This window comes from Cryptomeria japonica, chromosome 3, assembly GCF_030272615.1.
Source record: "Cryptomeria japonica chromosome 3, Sugi_1.0, whole genome shotgun sequence".
NCBI classification, from domain to species: domain Eukaryota; kingdom Viridiplantae; phylum Streptophyta; class Pinopsida; order Cupressales; family Cupressaceae; genus Cryptomeria; species Cryptomeria japonica.
The window spans coordinates 862990319-862996935 of record NC_081407.1 but is presented as its reverse complement, the minus strand read 5'-3'; positions in this window follow the sequence as shown (position 1 = coordinate 862996935).

Here is a 6617-nt window from a genome sequence, read left to right as displayed (position 1 = left end):
AATGTTTTTTGGAGATAATCAAAGATAGAAAGGATCTAGACTATATGTATCAGGAACTAACTTAGGCTATCTAACTTGTTTTTGTAGCTCATACTTTTATATTTGAACTAGAGTTTGAACTCATGTTTAATTTAAACTATTTTTTTTGTTTATACTTTTATATGTTGGCATTTGGGATAAATGATGCAGAATGCGATGACGCAATTGAAGACTGATGACTGCACCGATAGAGGATGGAAGACTATTTGTGATGAAGAGATTGAGATTTTGTGATTAGATGACTTGATCAGTTATTTGTGTTATCATTAATGGAAACTAATGTCAAATGATGATTACTGATGTTCTTGTAGTTTTGTTTTGTCCTCTAGTTGATTTGGTTTACCGGAAGACGGGGTTTACTGTCAAATAATTGAAGTCTGTGAAATAGGACTTTAACCGGTAAAGTCAAGATGTTTTGATTGAATTCGACAATTGATGATGATTGGTGATTTGTGGTTTGGAATGTGAGCTTGTATCGTGGAAAGGAGCATATGACCAAAACCAGAACTTGTGATGAGTATTGGAAGGCATGTTTCTATTTTTTTATGAATTTTTGCTAAGGTTTTAGTAAGGTTTAAGACCAGTGAAGAAATCATCTAACCAGTAATGATCTCTATTATGGTGGTGATCGACAACGAGTTTACATGAAGGTGGTAACATGACACAACCCATGTGAAATGATTTGATTGTGGTTTTGGTGCGATTCAAGGAAGAATATCTTGGGAAACAATGAGTCGCTTAGTGGAGTGTTTTGAGGTTTTGACTTTGGTACAGATCGGACTTTTGTGATAGGTTGCGATCAACCAATGGTTGGTATTGTATTGTAATTTGATTTCATGATCTGTATATTGATCTAAGATGATCTCTTATAGATGTAATTAGGGTTTAGTGGCCAACCTAGTTGAGATGGCTATTAAGGATGGCACAGTTGATTTTTATTGTATCGGTGGTCTTGAGAGAATGTGTTGAGCCATCTAAGAGAAGTGTGAGATCTTCCTGAGATTTGCAGAGTGTTGAGAATAATTGGATTTGATTTAGCAAGCTAAGAAGTGCAAGTTACATATCACTTTTTCATTGTTGTTCCCTAACAGTTGCAGCAAGTTAAATCCCTTAACTTGGTAGGTCCTAATAGACCTTAAAAATTTAAGTCCCCTAATAGGGAAGCTCTCAAAATAGTGTTAAATCCTCTCATGAGGTTGATCCTAACAGATCATCAAGCTCCTAACTAGGCTTCTAGTAAAATCCCTTAATCGGGTGACTTCTAACAGGGTATGCTCCTAACAGGGCGTATTGTAAGCTCTTAATAGGGCATACTTCAAAAGAGTACAAATATTTGTGCATGCCAACTCCCACCATATTTTTTCCCTATTTGGGTTTCCACATCAAAAAAATTATGATGTTCATGTGCGGAATACTTTTCATGTGATTTTCTTGTTTATGTTACATTTCATGCACTATTTCTGAGTACATCAGTTATCATGTTTTATCTGAGGTTTATCAAAGGTTACCGATACTGATAAGAGTTGATATAGAAAGTGTTTGATTTGATAGATGAGGATAATGAGTTGGTAAATGATCAAATCTATATATTTTCTTAAGTAGTGAAAGAATTGATAGATGTGGTAAATGATCCGATTAATGTGTTAGCTAATTTGATAAAGAGGTTGTTAGATCTGATAAAAGAAGCTGAGATATTATGATAAATGGTTTTAGATCTGATATAAGTTTTCTTTTGGTTTAAATTTTTAATTGGTATTAATACTTATTCACCCCCCTCGCAGTATTAATCGGATCCTCATAGGATTAACAATTAGTATCAGAGCTTTGGTCCTCTGTGTGCAAAAGACCTAACTGCTTGACAGAATGATTTTGAGGAAGTCAAGATGATGAAGAAAGAGGGTCCTAAGTTCAACAAGGATAACTACAAGATCTGGAAAGACAAAATGAAGATCTACATCAAAGGTCTTGGTGCACAATATTGGAAGCAAGTTGAGACAAAATATGTTTCTCCTACCACTACTCCCTTGACACCAGATGAACTCGGAGAGCAGCAAGATAACATGCAAGCCTTAGAAGCTATTGTAAGTACTTTATCTGAATTAGAATATATTGATATTCAACGATTGGAAATCGTAGGTGAGGTTTGGGAAAAGTTAGATATAATCTATGGAGGAGATGACCATGTTCAAAGAGCCAAAGAGGAAAGCTTGAGAGGAAAGTTCGATGAAATGAGAATGCTTGAAGGAGAAAATATTGCACAACATGGTCAAAGAATCAAAGAAGTTGTTGGAAACATAAAGAGTATTGGAGGTAAAATGGATGATTATACAATAGTAAGTAAAATGCTTATAAATCTTCAACCTCAGTATGCTGTAAGAGTATCTGCAATCCAATAACTAAGATCTATTTCAAAGGATAAGGTAATTGTTGGTTCATTGATTGGTAAGCTTACAGGTTTTGAGCTAAATAGTTTTGACAATAGTGTGAGAAAATCTACTGAATCTACCTTTAAAGCTTCTCTTACAAATTCATCTACTAGAAAAGAAAAATATATATGTCAAAATCATGAGTGCAGGTTAGCTCATGGAAGTAATCGGGGAAATGAAGACAATGAAGATCAGGTGATGGAATTTGAGGCACTGTTAGCAAAAAGATTTCCAAGAGGCACTAGTAAGTATAAAGGAAAGCTACCTTTGAAGTGTTTCTCTTGTAGTAAAATTGGTCATATTGCTGCCAACTGCCCTAATATTGTTAAGAAAGAGAAGTTTAAGATATTCAAAGGAAAGGGCAAGAAAAAATATTATGTTGTAGTAGATGAAGGTGTGACCAATGAAGAGTCTGAAGATGAAGATGACAACGACGAAATTGTGTTTGTAGCTGTTAAGGAGGAACTGATAGATGAAAAGGTACTAGTATCTCATATGGATAATAGTGATGAATGAATTATAAACAGTGGTTGCTCGCACCACATGATTGGAGATAAAAGTAAGTTCATAACCCTTGATGAATTTGATGGAGGTGTTGTTAGATTTAGAAATAAATCTCCTTGCATGGTGAAAGGTAATGGTTCCATTTCTCTAAATGGGAAGAGTAATGTTGGTGATGTGTTTTGGCTTGATGGTCTAAAGCATAATCTTCTAAGTATTGGTGAATTCAATTATAAAGGTCATTTGCTTGAGTTTAAAAGTGGAATCTGCAAAATTCTTGGAGGTAATGGTGAACTGATTGCTATTGGGAAGTAAACTAGAGGTAAATTATTTCATTTGAATAGTAATATTAATAATTACCTTGTTGCAAGAATGGAAGACATTTGGTTATGGCATAAAATATATTGTCATGTTAATTTTGATAGTTTGGTTAAGGTAAGCCAAGTGTTGTAAGAGGATTACCCCAAATTGTCAAATCGGATAATTTGATATGCAAATATTGTCAAATCAATAAGATGACCTCTATTTCTTTCAAGAGCAAGAATTGTATTTTTTTAAATATTTTAGATTTGGTAAATACTTATCTCTGTGGCCCTATGAGAACAAAGAGTTATTACGGTGATAGGTATTTCATGATTTTAGTCAATGACTATTATAAAATGATGTGGGTGACATTTTGAAGGAGAGATCATAAGCATTTAGTAAATATAAATCATTTAAAACTCTGGTTGAGAATGAAACTAGTAAGAACCTGAAGTGTTTAAGATCAAACCAGAGAGGTGAATTCACATCTAATGAATTTGTTAAGTATTGTGATGAATAGGGTATCAAGAGACATATGTCTCAAAGGACACCACAACAGAATGGCATAGCAGAAAGGATGAACAAAATAATAGTTGAAGTTGCAAGAACCATGTTATTACAAGATGATGTATCCAAAATGTTTTGGAGAGAAGCGGCTAGTACTGCTACATACACTTTAAAGTGGGTACTAGTGAAGATAGGTTACAATAAGACACCCTATGAGCTATGTTATGGAAAAACTCCTTGTGTAAGTTATTTTAAAAAATTTAGAAGTAACTGTTTTATTAAGAGAGATAACTACACTAAGAAATTTGATGCAAAATCTGATGAAGGATTTTTTCTTGGTTAGTCTTCTTAGAGTAAGACATATAAATGTTACAAAATAAGAGAACTAAGAAAATTGTTGAAAGCGCTAATGTAAAAGTTGACGATCTATCTAATAATTCTAAAGGGACAAGCATATCAGAACCTAAAAAGGATGATAATGAGGAAAAACTTGTGATCATTAAACCGGAGATAAAGAATAGTGAAGATCCGACAAATGCAAAATTATATGCTCAACCGATAAATGATGACAATGAGGAAGAAAATGAAGAACCTGATGCAACAAATGCAAAACCGTCATAGCTAATACCTAGATATGTCAGATTTGAACCATTCACAAGAGCATGTAATTGGTGATAAGAATGTAGGAGTGCAAACCAGGAGAAAGATTTGATAAAACTCATGTTTTATTTCTACAATTGAACCCAATATAGTGAAGGAAGAACTAAAGGATGACGATTGGGTGAATGAAATGAATGAAGAATTAGATCAAATTGAGAAGAATAAAACATGGTCACTTGTTCCTAGACCAAGGTATAAGAATGTAATTAGAACAAAATGGGTCTTTAGGAATAAATTGGATGAAGAAGGAAAAATTGTAAGAAACAAGGCAAGGTTAGTCTGCAAAGGGTATGCTATACAAGAAGGTGATGATTATGGTGAAACATTTTCACCAGTTGTTAGATTAGAAGGAGTAAGGATGCTAATGAAATTTATTGCATATAAGGGATTCAAAGTTTATCAAATGGATGTCAAATCAGCCTTTTTGAATGGAATTCAAGAAGAAGAAGTATACATTGAACAAACAGATGGATTTTCCTTGACTCATGATAAGGACATGGTGTGTAAATTGCATAAAGAATTATATGGTCTAAAGAAAGCACTGAGAGCATGGTATGAGAGATTACATGATGCATATTTGATCAAAATTGGATTCCAACGTATCAGTGACGACAACAATATTTATTTAAAGACTGATGGAGATAAGATGCTGATAGCAGAAGTGTTTGTAGATGACATAATTTTTGGTGGAAATGCTTATATATGTATGAATTTTTCTAATATAATCAAAAAGGAATTTGAAATATCTCTAATCAGTGAAATAAAGTTCTTTATTGGCTTACAAGTCCAACAACAGGATGGTGGTATTTTTATTTGTTAGACCAAGTATATCAAATAGGTGCTGGAGACTTTCAGTATGGAAGACTGCAAATTGGTAGGAACACCGACAGTAACAATTTGCAAGTTGTCCAAGGAAGATGATTCCCCTACTATTAGTGAAAAAGAGTATAGGTCTATGATTGGCAAGCTACACTATGATGTTCATAGCAGATCGGATATTACTCATGTTGTTGGATTAGTGGCTAGATTTCAAAAAAAGCCTAAGCAAATTCACATGGTGGTTGTGAAGAGAATTTTTTAGTATCTCAAAAGCACAATAGACTGTGGTTTATGGTATCCCTATAAAGGATATTTTACTTTGGATGTATTTACTGCTCCATATTGGGTAGGTAATGTGGATGATCAGAAAAGAAGAACCGGTGGAGCTTTTCTACTTGGTGGAAGATTAGTGGCATGGACAAGCAAGAAACAAACATGTGTTTCTCAATCTACCACTGAAGTAGAGTATGTAGTTGCATCCATGAATTGCATGCAGGTAATATGGATGAGACATGTGCTAGAAGGATTCAAGATAGATATGTCTGAACCACTGACTATCTATTATTGTAATATGAGTGCAATAAACATTTATAAGAATCATGTACTTCATTCTAGAATCAAGAACATTGAATTAAAGTATCATATCCTAAGGGAAAGAGTTCAATAAAAAATAGGTGAAAATGGAATATGTGAAGTGTAAAGATCAGTTAGTTGATATCTTTACTAATCCCTTACCGAAGGCTACCTTTGAGTTTCTTAGAGGTAAACTAGGGGTTAGACCCCTACACCGAAAGAACTAAAATGATGGAGATGCATCAATCATGTAGATCTCATGTTTATATTTCACTAAGGATTGATGAAGGTGCATGATACTCCTTTGGGGGAGAAAATCTAATGTAAAGCTCTAATTTAATGTTCTGATAGAATTTTTCTAATTTGATTAGCAAAGATGATGGAAGAGGCAACAACAGAATTGAAGACAAGTGATGCATTTATACATTTGGCATTGCTGTCAAAGGGGGAGAAGAAAAGAAATCAAATATGGGCGAAGTTGAAGATCAGATTGAGAGAAGTATTGGTTAAAAGGGGAGAAGACGAAAGGAGGAGAACCATCAAATGATGTGATACAGGAAAGCAAGTTGTAGATGATGATGTTACTCTGATTGGTGTTGCCATCAATGCCAAAGGGGGAGAATGTTGGCATTTGGTATAACTGATGCAGAATAAGAAGATGCAGGTGATGCAGTTGGAGATTGATGACTACACCAGTAGAGGATGGAAGACTATTTGTGATGAAGAGATTGATATTTTGTGATTAGATAACTTGATCAATTATTTGTGTTATCATTGACGGCAACTGAT